The sequence below is a fragment of the Lepidochelys kempii genome, chromosome 17 (assembly GCF_965140265.1).
Source record: "Lepidochelys kempii isolate rLepKem1 chromosome 17, rLepKem1.hap2, whole genome shotgun sequence".
In the NCBI taxonomy this organism is placed as follows: domain Eukaryota; kingdom Metazoa; phylum Chordata; order Testudines; family Cheloniidae; genus Lepidochelys; species Lepidochelys kempii.
This window is the reverse complement of record NC_133272.1, coordinates 2,136,485-2,152,194: the sequence shown is the minus strand read 5'-3', so window position 1 is coordinate 2,152,194 and position 15,710 is coordinate 2,136,485. Positions and strand designations below refer to the sequence as shown.

General features: G+C 53.7%; 1 protein-coding gene and 1 pseudogene across 4 annotated transcripts in view; both read left to right on the top strand.

Moving 5' to 3' along the window:
- The window catches only part of MYO18A (myosin XVIIIA), a 163,131-nt gene that overhangs the window by 10,301 nt on the left and 137,120 nt on the right, over positions 1–15,710 (top strand). The window contains exon 1 of one of the 4 annotated variants that reach the window (XM_073315971.1): positions 5,393–5,548. The exons of 2 other annotated variants lie outside the window; for them this stretch is intronic. The gene's annotated coding sequence lies outside the window, so the exon portion shown is untranslated. Of the gene's footprint in view, positions 1–5,392; positions 5,604–15,710 lie in introns of those variants that run through there. One more of the 4 variants, XM_073315970.1, reaches the window with a different exon arrangement.
- LOC140899828 (small ribosomal subunit protein uS11-like) lies at positions 7,907–8,654 on the top strand (annotated as a pseudogene).

Below are 15,710 nucleotides of genomic sequence, written 5' to 3'. Positions count from 1 at the left end.
AGGGTGACCAGGTAGCAAGTGTGAGAAATCAGGACACTTTTCTGGGGGGGGAGGAGGAGTGTTTAGTTGTGTATATAAAAGCCCCTAATATCGGGTCACCCTAGTTGCTATCAGCAGTGACATGGCCTGTCCGGTACGCTGTCAGTCTGGCCAGTGCCCCTCACTGCAGCCTCCTTCTCCTGCCAGAGAGCAAGCCGCGCTGCCGGCATGGGGCCGGGCAGTTTGCTGTTCTGGTGGATTCTAGCTGAACAGAAGGGCTGATCCCCACTGTACATTCATGTCTGCAAAAACTGGCCCTTTTTGTCCTCTGCAAACCACTGACAATGAATGTTTGAGGCCATTTAGTGATGTGCTTGGCCCGTTCCCCAAGCTGGCCCAGCAGAGGCAGCCTCACCTCCTGGCCAGTAAAGAGATGCGAAAGGGCCTTAGGTAAGCCGCACCTTTCAGCTTTATTTCACACTCCACTTCAGAGAAGAGACCCTTCTCGGCAAGGCACAGCCAGCCCCGCCCCTGCTCTGAAAGGGGGTCCCTCTATGTCTATCTCAGCATGGCTTTTAAGGGTTACCCCTTCACCTCACTGAATACTGAATGGGTGTTTTTTCACGTATGAGCCGCCCAAAGCTGCTTTAGTGTGCTTGGCAGCAGATAAAATCCCTGTCAGCTTTCAACTACGCATTGGGCACAGACTGCATATGAAGCTAGAGTCAATTACATCCCGACTGATCGTGCTCAGGGAGTCGGAATTAACTGCATGGCATAGATGGACATGCACAGACATTACGGGGATGAGCGTCAGGGACTGGACTGTCTGCTCACGTGAAGGCTCAGTCAGGACCCAATTGCTGTCGCAACGGCTTGAGCACAACAGGGATTTTGCCTGAATTAGCACTGCAACCTTTGTCTCTAAATCACTGGTACCCTGCGTGATTCCTTCTGAGCATCTGAACTGCAGAAATCCAGCTCTCTCCTAGTAAACTCCCTCCTGGCAGCTCCACAATCAGTTTCCCAGTGTTCCTGCCTTGGACTTTGTCCGATCAGAGCGTATTGATTCTTCACATCTAGATGCGCTAAGCAAAGTGTGTTTCTTTGCTTTGGCCCCAACTAGATTGGTGGTAAATTATTTCTTCCTGGATGGAACTGGCCAGAATCAGAGACCTGGGTCACTTCACAGGGCTGTATAAGAACTGGGTGAAGAGCAAAGAAAGGACAGACAAACAGATCTTAACAGTCTGAATATTTGTAATTAGCTCATCAGCACGGGATCTAGGTCCAAACATCCAGGAGTGACAGCTATTGTGAAATGTATGTAAGAATGGATTAACTGGTATTGCCATTGGAACACGTTTGTGATAATGCTACCATCATAGAGCCCGTTTCACCTCATGTTAGACGGATCCTGGCAGAACCCTCAAGGTCCTGTGTTCTCCTGCATTAGCTCACGGATACCTCAGGGACGGATGGCGCACCAGGGACATGAATGAGTTGCTTACTGGTTTTGTGAATGTGTTGGTTTTCCACATCCTGCTCTGTATTCTCTTCACTGGTTCCCCACAGGCTTCCCCCCGGGCCACCGGGCAGCTCTGGGTCAGCCGTTTATGGCAGCCCAGCACCACGCCCCTGCCAGTGGGAAGAAGTACCTGAGGACGCTTCTCATTTCCCGAAGCCTCCTGGTCAATGTGGTGGGAGTTGCTGGCGATGGCGCCAATGGTCCCAATTTACCTGCAACGACAGCTATGGCACTTTCACGCTTGCACCCCCCTGTGGTTCTGCCTCGGTCTCCACCCCACCCGCGCTCTACCCCGTGTGCTCCATCAGATCACCACAGACAAGAGGGAGGGAGTCCGTGTCCTTGAGCTTCCGCGAAGTCTGGCGGCCAGTGAGCAATTGCAGGGGAAGTGCGACCTTGGTCAAAGACCTAATGACTGGTCTAAAGCAGCACCCAAGAATCAGGAATCAGTGATGCGAAAACTCACCAGGATGACAGTTCAAGGCTCAGCTCATCTTTCAGATTGGGCCTTGGTCATGTATATTGCCCATGTGGCTGTGCGGTCCTGCATGCAGTGAGGATTCTGGGTGGGGCAGCATTACCTCTTTGGGTTTGATGTCTCACCTTTTCCAGTGGGAGACTTAGCCCTGCTCAGCCAGGACAGACTGCTTTATCTTACCATTTCCATCAACTGCGTTCTCGGAGTTGGCCTGGCTGTTCCTTTGAACCCTGACCGAGTTGCATTAGTGGGCCGCTCTTGGCTTTTGTATCCTCTTGTCAACTTACTCCACCTGCTCTGAGCTTACAAGACAGGAGGCTAGGAATGCAGACCAGAGCCCCTTCTCCTCCCGCCGATGGGCTCCATCTTGCAGGCCTCCCTGACACTGCCTCAGGAGAGACCTCTCTTCAAACCACAGTCTCCTTCAGAAATGATCCCAGTGACGCTTCCCCAAAGAAAAGCCCGATGTCAAATGCAAGCCTGGAAACGGAGCTAGAACACTCTGGCTTTAGAACATACCATGATCTGTGGATTTATTGGCCTGTGGTTACATTGGCAATGGCCACTGCAAACACACAATAGAAATACAGACAGATACAAACACAACAGACTTGGGTAACAGCTACGCTACAGAACTAATTGCTACACACACCATAAGGGCCATTTAAATGACTGTTTTAACCAGATGCTAGGTGGCCAAAACCCTCGGGCTGCCTTTACCTAGACGCTCCTGTCTCAGAGGTGTGCAGTTAACAGTCTTGATCACTCACTGATAAAGCCCAGAGTCCCATTTCAAACTCTGCCCCTAAATTAAGTTCCTGGAGTTCCCAGCTACGTTGACTTTGCAGATTTTAAATCCCATGGAAGGCAGTGGGACCTGGGCCTCTACCTCCCTTATGCTCCTTTGGAAAGCCCAGCCCTGGCCCTTAGGTTTCTGCAGCTATTTCCAGTTTGCATTGCCCTACATCTCCAGGGTATTTCTGACCACGGCAGTACTGTATCAGCCCCTGAAGGTGCACAGCTGCACCCGATAAGCTGCTTCACCTACATGGGAGATGTCCTGGTTGTAGGGCTAGCTGCTCCGCCGTCCCCTCTCTGGGGCACCCCCCAAGTATCAGGCCGTGTGTCTTTACCTATCCTAGGGTGGGATTCCACAATTCTCCACTCCCAGCCTAGGTGCTGGGCGACAGAACCCTGGGCATCCACCATGCTTACCTGGAGGCCCAGCTGAGTTCTGGTTCTTCCCTTCAGGAGTCTGTGCCCAGTGGAGTACTGTGACCAGGGTGGATAAAAATCAATGTGTGTTTTTTTTTTTTTAAATAAAAAAAATTGGATTTTTTAAATTTATATCAGATTTTTTTGATAAAATGCTTTTTGAGGAAAAAACCTATCTAAAGCTAGTTTTAATTAAGATACATTATAGCTCAAAGACATCTCATCCTGGAAGAGGGGTTATAAATTCTAATTCTATAGTATGAGACAATATATTCATGTAATGTTTAAGAAAAGTTTTGTAAAGGAGTTCCAATAGTTGATGGATTAGGGACCCAATCTGATGGGGTTCCAGGGGCTTCTGTATAGATTATTTAGGTTAATCTTTCTATCTACCCACTGGGACTCAGTGCTCAGTCTAGAAGATACCATCAGAGATGCTTAGTTTTGCAGTTCTCAGACTGTGGATTTGTGTCTCCAGAGATAACATGCTTGTTAACAGCAAAAATGACATTAAATAAATAAATAAATGAATAATATATAGAGGTGAGAAATAACAGATCTCAACTCTATTGTCCCTCTGCAGATTTGTGTACACAGAGTCAATCCCTTACCTCCGTCTAAAAGTGCAAAATTTCAAAAAGTCCAGTGAATAGAAGATTGTTGGGGGCGGAATAGATCTGGACAAGGAGAAAAAGTCTGGAGATAAATGTGAGAAGGGAGGGACAGGCACTAGAAACAAAAGTGAAACTGTTTGGGAAGCACATTCCAGAAGTCTGGAGATCCTTCTGAGTGTAGCCTTCATTGATTTGAGATCTACCATACATTCTCTCACTAAAAGGGAAAATCTATAATGGCAGCAGGCCACAAAAGAGACCCAGTTTGGGAATAAGAACCATTCAAGAAATGTATGTTTGTTGATGATGTTTTAAAGAAAGTCACATCAGTGAACTGGTGGAAGTCACTTAAGCACTTGGCTTCAGAGACTGTTGAAGTGATAATCTCACTTTTAACAGCAGTAACTTCTTCTGCCAGTGTAGAAAGAATATTTTCTTCCTTTGGACTAATTCATTCCAAATTGAGAAATTGTTTGGGTCCTGAAAAGCAGGAAAGCTTGTTTTTCTTTTCCAGATGATGACCAAACAGGAAAATGAAGGTGAAGATGACTGAGTGAGCTGCAGAAGCCAATACATTAAGTTTCTCATGTTGACCAGGCTGACACAGTCGATTTAATTTGTTGTTGTTTTTTTTTAAATATTTCATGTAACTATTTTAGTTAAAAACAATTTTAACAAAAACAAACCTGATTTAAAAAGGGCTGGGGGGAGGGGGTGCCGGGCTGTGGGGTGCCGGGTTGGGGGCAGGGCTGGGTGTTCAGGGCTGTGGGGGGTGCCGGGCTGTGAGGAGGCGGGGCTGGGGGGGGCTCTGGGTGTTCAGGGCTGGGCGGGGCGCCGGGCTGGGGGCGGGGCTGGGGGGTGCCGGGTTCAGGGCTGGGCTGGGCGGGGCGCCGGGCTGGGGGCGGGGCTGGGGGGGTGCCGGGTTCAGGGCTGGGCGGGGCGCCGGGCTGGGGGGTGCCGGGCTGGGGGCGGGGCTGGGGGTTCAGGGCTGGGGGGGTGCCGGGTTGGGGGGCGGGGCGGGGGGGGTTCAGGGCTGGGGGGGTGCCGGGTTCAGGGCTGGGCGGGGTGCCGGGCTGGGGGCGGGGCTGGGGGGTGCCGGGTTGGGGGGGTGCCGGGTTCAGGGCTGGGCGGGGCGCCGGGCTGGGGGGTGCCGGGCTGGGGGCGGGGCTGGGGGTTCAGGGCTGGGGGGGTGCCGGGTTGGGGGGCGGGGCGGGGGGGGTTCAGGGCTGGGGGGGTGCCGGGTTCAGGGCTGGGCGGGGCGCCGGGCTGGGGGGTGCCGGGTTCAGGGCTGGGCGGGGCGCCGGGCTGGGGGCGGGGCTGGGGGGGTGCCGGGTTCAGGGCTGGGCGGGGCGCCGGGCTGGGGGGGTGCCGGGTTCAGGGCTGGGCGGGGCGCTGGGCTGGGGGCGGGGCTGGGGGGGTGCCGGGTTCAGGGCTGGGCGGGGCGCCGGGCTGGGGGGTGCCGGGCTGAGGGCGGGGCTGGGGGTTCAGGGCTGGGCGGGGCGCCGGGCTGGGGGCGGGGCTGGGGGGGTGCCGGGTTCAGGGCTGGGCGGGGCGCCGGGCTGGGGGGGTGCCGGGTTAGGGGGGGGCGCCGCGCTGGGGGCGGGGCTGGTGCCGCGCGCTGGGCCAGGCCAGGCCGCTCCCCTCCCCCGCCGCGTGCCGGCTCCGGGGCCGATCCGGGCTGGGCCCCGCTCCCCGCCCCCCGCCTCGGCCGCGCGCCGCGAGCTCCTGCGGCCGGTGAGTGCGGGCGGGCGGCGGCGCCGGGCGGGGAGGCCGGAAGACGCGGAGCCAGGTACCGGGAGAGGCGGCCCGGCCCCGGGCCCCGCCGACATGGGGGGGCCGCTGTCCCCCCCCGTGTGTCAGTGTCGCCCCTCGCTGTTGTGTCTGCGGTGGGGGGTAGGGGTGTGTGTGTGAGAGAGACACCCCCCTCCGTGTGTGAGAGAGACACCCCCCCCGTGTGTGTGTGTGTGTGAGACCCCTCCCCCCCCCGTGTGTGTGTGTGTGTGAGACCCCTCCCCCCCCCGTGTGTGTGTGTGTGTGAGACCCCTCCCCCCCCGTGTGTGTGTGTGTGTGAGACCCCTCCCCCCCCGTGTGTGTGTGTGTGTGAGACCCCTCCCCCCCCCGTGTGTGTGTGTGTGTGAGACCCCTCCCCCCCCCGTGTGTGTGTGTGTGAGAGGGACACCCCCCTCCGTGTGTGAGAGAGACACCCCCCCCGTGTGTGTGTGTGTGTGTGAGACCCCCCCGTGTGTGAGCGCGGTGTGTGGGGGATGGGGGGCACGCCCTGGTTTCGCGGTCCCTGGTGGGGCAGCCCCCCGATTCTGGGGTGGGGGGGCTGGGCCCGGCAGGATGGCCGTGGGGGGGCTGGGCCCGGCCGTGGGGGGGCTGGGCCCGGCCGTGGCGGGGGGGGGCTGGGCCGGCTGCCTGGGCCCTGGGCGGCGGGCGGCCCCGACCGCAGCGGGGGAGCAGCCTGCCCGCCCCGCCGCCTCGGAAGGGCCGCAGCTGCCTGGCACCTGGTCCCCTTCTCTCCCCTGGGCAGAGCAGCGGCGGGTGGAGGCGGAGGGAGCTGCTGCTTTGCTACACTCAAGCAAGATGCGGAGGGCTAATTGGGCTAATCCTGGGGAATACTTGGTAGCCTGGGACGGGAAACGCAGACCTCTTCCAGCTGCCCTGTGCTGCTGTTACTGCTAGTCCTTTGCCTGCTGTTTGCCTCCCCGTTTCCGAGGTAGGGGAAACCCTCCTGCGTAATGAAAAATTTCACACCAGTGCAGGGCTTCCTTCGTTCCTCCCTCTGGCCCTGGCAGGGCTGGGTCGCATCGCGCTGACTCGGAGGGCTGGTCTCATTGCTGCAGTAGAAGCGCCACTGAGAGTGTGTTGTCGCCCGTGAGAAGGGCGGTGGGCTTGCCGAGGCTGGGTAAGGGGAGACCTGTTCAGTTGCCTGTAGCCCTTGGGCTGCAGGGCTGCGACTTTTGGCCTAATAGCTCGAAAGCAGCCAAAAGTATCACTGGGGGTGGCTGAGGTTTGATCTGCCTGCCTCCTGCCCAGGGGGTTATTGTAAATTAAGTTGCTTAGGGAGGAATATATAGAATAGCAAATGTCTGCTGAGGGGTTCAGAAACTCTGTGGTTTCAGGCAATTTGTGCAGGAACTAAACTTAGGACAATGACATAAAACAATACTTGCATGCAACCAGTACTTTGGGGAAGGTAGTGGCTGTTTTTTTTTTGGGGGGGGGTGGGGGGTGGACCTCAGAATTCCCTCTATCAGATGGAACTAAGGAGCTCCAAGTCTAGGGGGTGCTTTTAAAAAAAATTTACAGGCAGTTTTCTTAGCCATGGATCTGTACAATCTAACTTCGGAAATAGCTGTTTGATTCCAGCCAGAAAATCATCTGATCTGTAACAACACATGAAAGATTTCAGAGTAACAGCCGTGTTAGTCTGTATTCGCAAAAAGAAAAGGAGTACTTGTGGCACCTTAGAGACTAACCAATTTATACAGTATGCATCCGATGAAGTGAGCTGTAGCTCACGAAAGCTCATGCTCAAATAAATTGGTTAGTCTCTAAGGTGCCACAAGTCCTCCTTTTCTTTTAACACATGAAAGGTAATTTCTGTCTTTGTAGGGTCTAATTCAAACAAAGCCTTGAACTTTGAACAATAATGAACTCCTCGCTTTACTGTTGTTTGCCATGTTGATTCTGTTTGCTGTGGCAGAAAAGAGCTGCATTTGCTCACCCCTGAAGCTTAAGGTGTCAGAAATGTATCCTAGGTGCAGACCTTGCATCCTGGCAACTGGCAAGTAGGGTCTGAATCACAGCTCCTCTTGTGGGAGAACTGAAACCTTAGTGTGGCGAATGGGTGACTTCCTTGTAACCTCTAACCTGCATTTTCCCCAGCATTTCCAGGTTGTACTGTGCCAGATGCTGTTGAATAATTGCTCTCAATTTCTCTCCCACCCGAAACCTAACCCTGTGCTGAATAATTTCTCTGCAATGTACATTTTGTAATTAGTATCTAATCTTGGTTTGTAGCCGCCTTTATTACAAAACTGCCCTTGTTTGTGCTGAAGCAGGTATTGCAAGCAAGACCTGGGTGTAGCGGACAGGGTTATGGCCTTGTGTGGGGCTCGCAGGGGAGGGTGGAATGCAGATGTGCAAATACTATGGAAATCCTTCCAGACAGTGTCACCAGTTCAGAGAGTGACACTTCAGACTGTCGACAGTTGTGCTTGTTTGTGTTTAGCCTTCTTAGCCAGAGCTGGGGAGTGTTTATCCTTTCCGGTGTTGGGTGCCCGAGAGGATGCACAGAAATAGCACCGCATAAAGGTAAGGAGAAGAAGGAAGAGCAGGTCATCAGCTTGGGACCGCCAGTTGCCGAAGGGGAAAATGTGTTTGGCGTCTGCCATATCTTCACTTCCTTCAATGACACTTACCCATGTAACTGATCTCTCTGGCAAGGAAACCGTCTGCCGAGTGGCTGGTGGCATTCAGGTGAAGGCTGATAGACGAGTCTTCGCCCTCTGCTGCTATGTTGGCAGCCCAGGATGTTGCCCAGCAGTGCAGGGAGCTGGGCATCACTGCCCTTCACATCAAGCTGCGAGCTACGGGTGGAAATAGGACCAAGACTCCTGGACCTGGTGCCCAGTCAGCCCTCGGAGCTCTCGCTCGTTCTGGAATGAAGATTGGGCACATTGAGGATGTCACCCCCATCCTCTCTGACAGCACTTGCGGAAAGAGTGGTCGCCAGGGTCGTCGTCTGCAAACTGTGGCTGGCTTTTGTTTCATCATTAAATCTCTCTCTCAAAAAAAAAAACAACAAAACCCAGCAGCCAAAAGGAACAGATGAATCAGCTGGGCTGTTTCCTTCACTGCCCCCATGTTGTCTGCTGGAGGGTGAGCTCACTGCAGGGCCGTGGCCATTGCAAAATATATCAAAACCTGCCTCAGAGAAGGGCAGCTCCTTTTGTGTGGGACTTGGATGGAAAGGAATCTGTCTCATCCGGATGCATCTTTGCATATGCATAAGGTTAGGCAGAGACTAAGTTACTCCTTGAGATTTGCTAAGGATGCTGGGAAATAGTGCTTTGTAATTAATCTTCCTTATTATAGGGAAACGCTAAATTCTGATTTCCTCAGATTAGTCAATGAACCCTACGGCTCGTAATGATTGGATCTCGAGTGCTCTCAACCCATCCTTTACACTGGTGCAAGTAATGCAAAGTCCCATCTAAATGGGCAGTATAACCTCGTGCTGACTTGGGTCTTCTGTCTGCACTGCTCATGGAAACAGCATTAGCACCATACTATTAGAAATCCTAGGCAGCATGGGTCCACACAAATTGATTTTAAAACTGATTAAGTTAAATCTGTGCAAACCCCTGTGTAGACACTTCAATTTTGGTTTCAAAGTGACTTATTTCTATTTAGCGAAAAACCTGATCCTAATCCTCTTCTGGTAAATTGATATAAATCAGGTTTATGTTTTTTTAAGAGAGATTCCATGTAGCGTTTTGCTTTGGTTTAACAAAATCAGCGTCACACCTCTTGTTAAACCAGTGCTGCTTTGCTTAGATGAGCCCTTAGCATGGTTTGCTAAAGAGGTGCTACAACAACTTCCCAGGACAGGCTAGGCAGGGCCTGAAAGATAGCTTTCCTGTGTGCCAAAATGTCTGTATAATCAGAGCAGATAGGGTCATCTCATTAAATGCACAATGCAATCAGTGTCCAGAACAGAGGGCTTGAACCGTTATGTAACTGAGCCAGAAAGAAAGAGTCTAGCAACAAATGGGTGCTCCAAGGTCCTTTTGTTACCACTGTATTGAACAAGAATGTACTTCGTTTGAGAGGAGTTGTCTAGAGAGTCTCAGTTTAGGTGCTTCCCCCAGAAGGTCTAAAGGCTTTCTGATTTTTCAGTGTTAAGCAGCAGTTTGTCATTTTCATGATTTTATCCAGAATACAAAGGTGGGAGGGGGACTGGGTGGGTTGGGGATGGTTTATATTGGAGAGTTTCACCTCTGGGCGCCATCCCATCGGACAGCTGTTCAGTAGTCCTTGTGAAACAAGTTGGTGGGTCTCATTTTATTTCATAGAGAAACAGGTGCCCACGTCACAAAACCTGCTACTGTGGTTGGTGCTTGTATTAATGGTCTGGGTGGCCAGATCAAGGACTGATGGGTGGTCCCTGCGGGGTGGGGCTGAGGCAGTGGTGCCCAGGGAAGCTCAGTCTGCTGCTGGCCTTGCTCTGTGGAGAGAGAAGATTCCATCTCTGGGCTTGCCAATGCAGCACTGAATTCACTTTTGTTTGGGGCACCCCTGGGGAGAAAGAGCCAGCCCGAAGTATGGGCCAGGAGCAAATGTCAATACTGAGATGTAAAGGTACTCAGGGCTGTTGGGGAGATGTGTCAAAGAATGGGTCTCCTGCCACAAAGGGTGAATGCAGCCCCACCCAGGACACTGGAGTGCAAACGTGGGGAAGGGAGCGGCTAGGATACGGTGCAGGTTTGGGAGTGTTTAATGAGTGCTCTGGAGGAATTTTTGTTAATTGGGCAGCGGAGGGTGGAGAGCAAACAGTGGAGTTGGTGAGTGGGAGGGAGTGATGCTTGGGCGGAGGGTGAGGCAGGAGCTGGGTACTGCTGAGCTGGGCCGTGCAGACACGGTTGCCATATTTTAGTCTGGCAACTTGCACGAGGGAGAAGTGGCTGAGTATTTTAACTCTATGTATAGATACGCCCCCCCCCACCCCCAATCCTGTGTTGCAGTGGGCTGGGACCAGGACTTCTGGAGTCTGCTCTTTGCTGTGCTCTGATTCCAGGGAGCTTGGGCAAATTGTGCATCAATCTCTCTCTCTGTAACGTGGGCACTCTGGTACCTTGGATAAGGTGCTTTGAGACTGGAGCGTGAGCATGCTGTGTGTGAAGTGTCGCTGTGTTCTTCCGCTCCGTCCCTGCTCCATGGAGAGTCTGTCCTTTCTGAATAGCCCCCCCTCCCCCCGGTAAGGCCTCTGGCCTGCCATCTCTGCTCCTCCCCTCTCCTCCTTGGCTAACTCTACCAATCACGCCCGAAGTATGCAGTTGTTCTGAACACATCTAGGGCCAGATAAGCTCCATGTGACACAAGAGCGAGTCCGTGAGAGATGCACTTGGAGCTCAGAGCGTGTAATTCGGCAACAAGGGATCATTTCTCTCCTGGTGACCTGGGCTTTGCACTGGTGGGGTAGAGCGCATGAGACCCATGAAAATCGGCTCTGCAGGGGATCTCTGCTCTGTAGCAGGGGCATTGGGCGAGAGCCTGCCTTTCAAGGTATCGTCCTGTCTCTACGCCTGTATGAAGGGTGTTCTTCAGCCGGACTGCACAAGCAGCTGGTGACACAATTTTCCTTTGGAGTGAGTGTGTCTTCCTCCTCAGCTAAGCGCCCAACAGCCTTTGGTGTTTCTAGCAGACGGTAGCGGTGGCATGGCTATAACAGCCAGGGATGTTTGCTTAGAACCGGCGCCCACAGACCTGGCTCCACCAGGGGCCCTGTTGTCAGCTTTGGGTGCAGCCCTCGGGCTTCTGGCGTTTTTATCCAAAGGAACAAATTGCTGTTGCTCTCCTCTTCTTCCCAGAGGTGCACCAGGGCCCAGCATGGTATCAGAAGTGCTAAACCCAGGGTTGTGAGTTCAATTGTTGAGGGGGCCATTTAGGGATCTGGGGCAAAAATTGGGAATTAGTCCTGCTTCAAGCAGGGGGTTGGACTAGATGATCTCCTGAGGTCCCTTCCAACCCTATGATTCAATTCAATTCAATGAGAAGGGTCCGGTGCATGGTGGGACTTGTAGTCCTGTGGGCTCCCCCTCCACATGACAGAGGAGGGTGCCATTGGGCTGCATTGTCTCCCTGGGTTGCCTTTTGGCCAGGCTGCCCAAGTGCTGTGTGCCATCCCTCTGCATTCTTGTTGCTGTCTGTGGGATCCAGCTAAGTAACCTGGCTGGCTCTCCAGGCCCCTGGTGCCCAGCACCATGCCTTGCTACTGCCCTTGTGTGAATAATGGAGTGGTCTTTAAGTTGGGAGCATGTAGCTTGTGCTGTTAATTGGCAGTGCTGGCTGATTAGCCATGCAAATTGTAACACCTTCCCGTCTGTTGGGGGAAATAAAAGACTCGGCTGGAGTGTGTGCGCACGCACGTGGGTGGGGGGGAAGGAGGGGAAAAGGAGAGGGTTGTGTCTCTTCCGGCAAACAACGTCCTGCGGAGGCCTTGCCTGTCTCAAACACCCCAGCTGTAACTGACTCCCTGTGTAAAGGCCTTGCTGGGTAGTGGCTGAGGGGGATGGCTGGCTGCTTTAGGAAGGAGGTTCTTTTGCCCTCCGAGGGACTCGGAGAGGGTGGGTGAGTGAATCACACTGCGGTGTGATGATAGCAGTGGTATCTTGATCACTGTCTGTGGCCCATAGGAGCTGGTGACGATGGTCCCAGGCTGGGATCCCATCTTTCCTTGTAATTTTCTGTTCTGCTTGTGTGACTCTGCCTGGTGCAAGGGAAGCAGTCCTGACCCATGGCAGAGTGCTGAATGACCCTTGTGCCGAGATCCGACGTCCTACTGGTGCCTTCCTGGCAAGAATGGGGTTCGAACCTTTCAAAATACCAGAGGACGTAGGGCCACATGGGTGGAGAACATAAGGCACTTCAGGAGCAGAGTGAGGGCCAGCATGCTTGACCATGTGTCTGGTTTATTGCAGTTCACTCCCTCTGTGTTCTTGCCAGACCCCTCAAATCCCTGATGTCTCAGGTGGCACATTCATCCAGGTGTGTTGGCTTTGACTGCTGGTTGTGCAGGAAACTCCCAGCTTCCAACCCTCCCCCATAGAAATGCAGGCTCTGAGGATGGCATGGTTCCCGGAGGCGGATTTGGGGCGAATGATAGTAGTTGTGTGAGATCTGTGGCTGAGACACTCAGTGTCTTAGCATTGCAATTGCTTCCTGGTGGTTTGAGCTGAGATCTCCATTGCTCTGATTCACTTGGAATCTGGCTCTCTGTGGAAGAAACCTCTTTGCTTTCCCTGGCATCACCTCTCCTGTCCTTCCTTCCCACTGATGTGGATCTGAGGCACTGGGAATGCTGGGAGCAGAACTGGTCCCTGAGAAAATGTGGTGGAGCCCTCTATAAGATTTCCCATTAGCCTTTCTGATATCAGGAGCCTTTTCCCATCTGGGGCCTCTGCAATCCCCTCTCCAGTAAACGCTTTGGAGATGCGGGGCTGGTAGATGGCGGCCGTTTAGCGTGATCATGCCCGTTGGCTAGTATCTCTGTTCTGTGTGAGCCTCACCGTCCCCGCTCCTGGATGCATCCCTTCTAAAGCGGCGGGGAGCACCTCTGCTATGTAAGGCTAATCTGATAGTGATGATATTCTATTTTCCTTGCTTGTTGGCTAGTAACCTCCCAGCCCCGCTGGGGGCTGGGACCCTTCTGGGCTGGAACAGTAACTACAGTGCTCTAGTGGGTTTTGCCGTTGTGCTGTGCGCTGTCCCCATGCTGTGTGTAGTATAGCTCCATCAGTGTGCTGGGTGCTTTGCAGGCAAATATGAAGGGAGGGCCTGCTCTGACAGATGAGCTGTAGCTGGAGAGTGGGGTGGGAGACTGCAAAGAGCTGGGTGATCACATGGGGGAAGTTCAGCATCTCATTAGCTCCCTGTGGCTCTGTGAGAGTGGAGGCCCAGAGCCCCTAGGGCAGAGCAGTGTCTTTACTTCTGACGGACTGGGAACCTGAAAGTCCTTGAGTTTCACGCCCTACGCAAGGAAGGGCCGAGACCTCCAAGTGCCTGGAGAGGCTGTGCCTTCTGTCAGGGTCCCCGTCTGTCTGTCCTGCCTGAGTTTTACTGTCGCTGTGCTGGCCCTGGCTGCTTCCCCCATTCCGTTCCTGGCTGCTCAGCCGGAGGGCTCCTCTTGAAAGGCATCTGCTCAGTCTAAGGAAGAATGCAGGGCAGGGTCAGCGGCTCAGGTCAGTTGCTGCAGTATTCAGGACTTGAAGCCAAGAAGGAAGGAGTTGAGGCGGGGGGCAGGGGGAGGACTTGCTCGGTTCCCTCTTTGGGGAGAGAAAGCAGGGAGTGTCCTACAGCTGAGTACAGGCTTCCTGGGCTGTGGCTGGCTGTGGGGAATGGAAGCAAAGCAGGCAAGCGACTGCTATGTGGTGTGTGCATCTGGTAACATGGAGGACTTAGAGAAAGAGTCTGAGCTCTCCACTGTTGCGTTTCAGACGAGCTACATATGGGCCACAAGGCATTGGGGTGCTGGGTGAGAGGGACACAGGTCGGAGTCAGCTCTGCCACTGACCCAGCTCTGTTCCCAGCTCTGCCACTGACCTGCTGTCTGGGCATGTCACTTCTTTCTCCTGTGCCGCAGCTTCTTCCTCTGGAAAGTGGGGCAGGTAATGCAGCCCTGCCACACAGGGACCACAGGGTATGTCTACACTGCAGATAGACACCTGTGGCTGGCCTGTACCACTGACGGGCTGGGGCCAAGGGGCTGTTTGTTTGCCATGTAGACATTCAGATGGGACTGCAGCGAGAGCTCTGGGACTCTCCCACCTCGCGGGGTCCTAGAGCCCGGGGTCCTAGAGCCCAGGCTCCAGCCTGAGCCTGAATGTGTACGCCGCAGTGAAACCACCCTCAGTCTGCATCCCTTTCCCTGAGTCAGCTGGCATGGGTCAGCCGTGGGTGTCTAATTGCAGTGTAGACATACCTGGTGAGGATTAGTTAGTTACTGAAGATGGAAAGTGATAGCACAGGAACATGGGAATTGCCACAGTGGGTTGGACTAGTGATCCACCTACTCCAGTGGCCAGTACCAGATGTCTTGAAAGCCCACAGTGGATAGTTCTGGAATAACTTGCCCCTGGGGCATTTCCTCTTGACCCCATGACTTAGCAGTGATTCATGCCCAGAAGCAGGAGGATAACGGTTTCTCCTCTCTCACATAGAGGTGCTCAGTGTGAGTTAGGGTAGATTGAGGCTTTAGTGTGGGATGTTTCCAAATGTGTCAAAGTTTATGAACATTGATAAATGAAAGGTATCCATGGACCAATGGCAAGACAAGTTAGGGGAGGGAATAGCTTTTTTTGGACCAACTTCTATTGAGAGAGAAGGGACCACCTCAAATGAGGAATCCCCTCAAGCTCCACACGCTGGAAGAATGCATACCTCAATGGACTAATGACATTGAGGCTTTCAGTACAGAGCCGGCATGGCCAGAAGAGCCAAGAAAAGACACATGCTCTTCAGATTGTGCTGTGAACAATCTCAAGTGTCAGTTCTCCCTCCTTGGCCTGCGTGTTCCTGCCCAGGCTGGATGTGTGGCCTGGGCAGGCAGCTTAGTCATGTTCTTCGGGAGGGTTACAGGAGATTGCAGTGCCTGGCTGGGGCCTTGCTGACGTTTGGGGCTCTGCTGCTTAAATTTTCATTCATTTCTTAGCCAGAGGCTTTGCCCCCGCTGGCTGTGTGCTCAGGGCCACATTGTGTAACCAGTGGCCCCTTGCTTGGACTCCTGTGTTCTCTGCCCATCTTACCCTTGGGGTGGGATTAAAAACTGGAGTTTGTGAGCTGCCCCTGGTATGTCTAGCCAGGTGCAATGTGCCAATGCTGCACAAGCCTGGCTCGGAGCCCAGAGGTGCCTGAGGAGATGGGGAAGGAGGGAGGTCTCGTGGGTCCCTTTGGAACTGCTGGGAGCTTTGCTCTGACATGGGGCCTTGTTCAGTCTGGAGCAAGCAGATGCATCTCCCATATGGTCTGGGTGATGGGAATGGAGGGTAAGTGACGTGTAGATGAGGGTTCAGAGCTGTGTGGCTGCTAAGGGAGTGTAATAAGGGGGCGGGGTGGGAGCGGTTCAATAAAGCGTGCAGGGGGCAGGCAGGTCTGCTTATTCTCACACCCT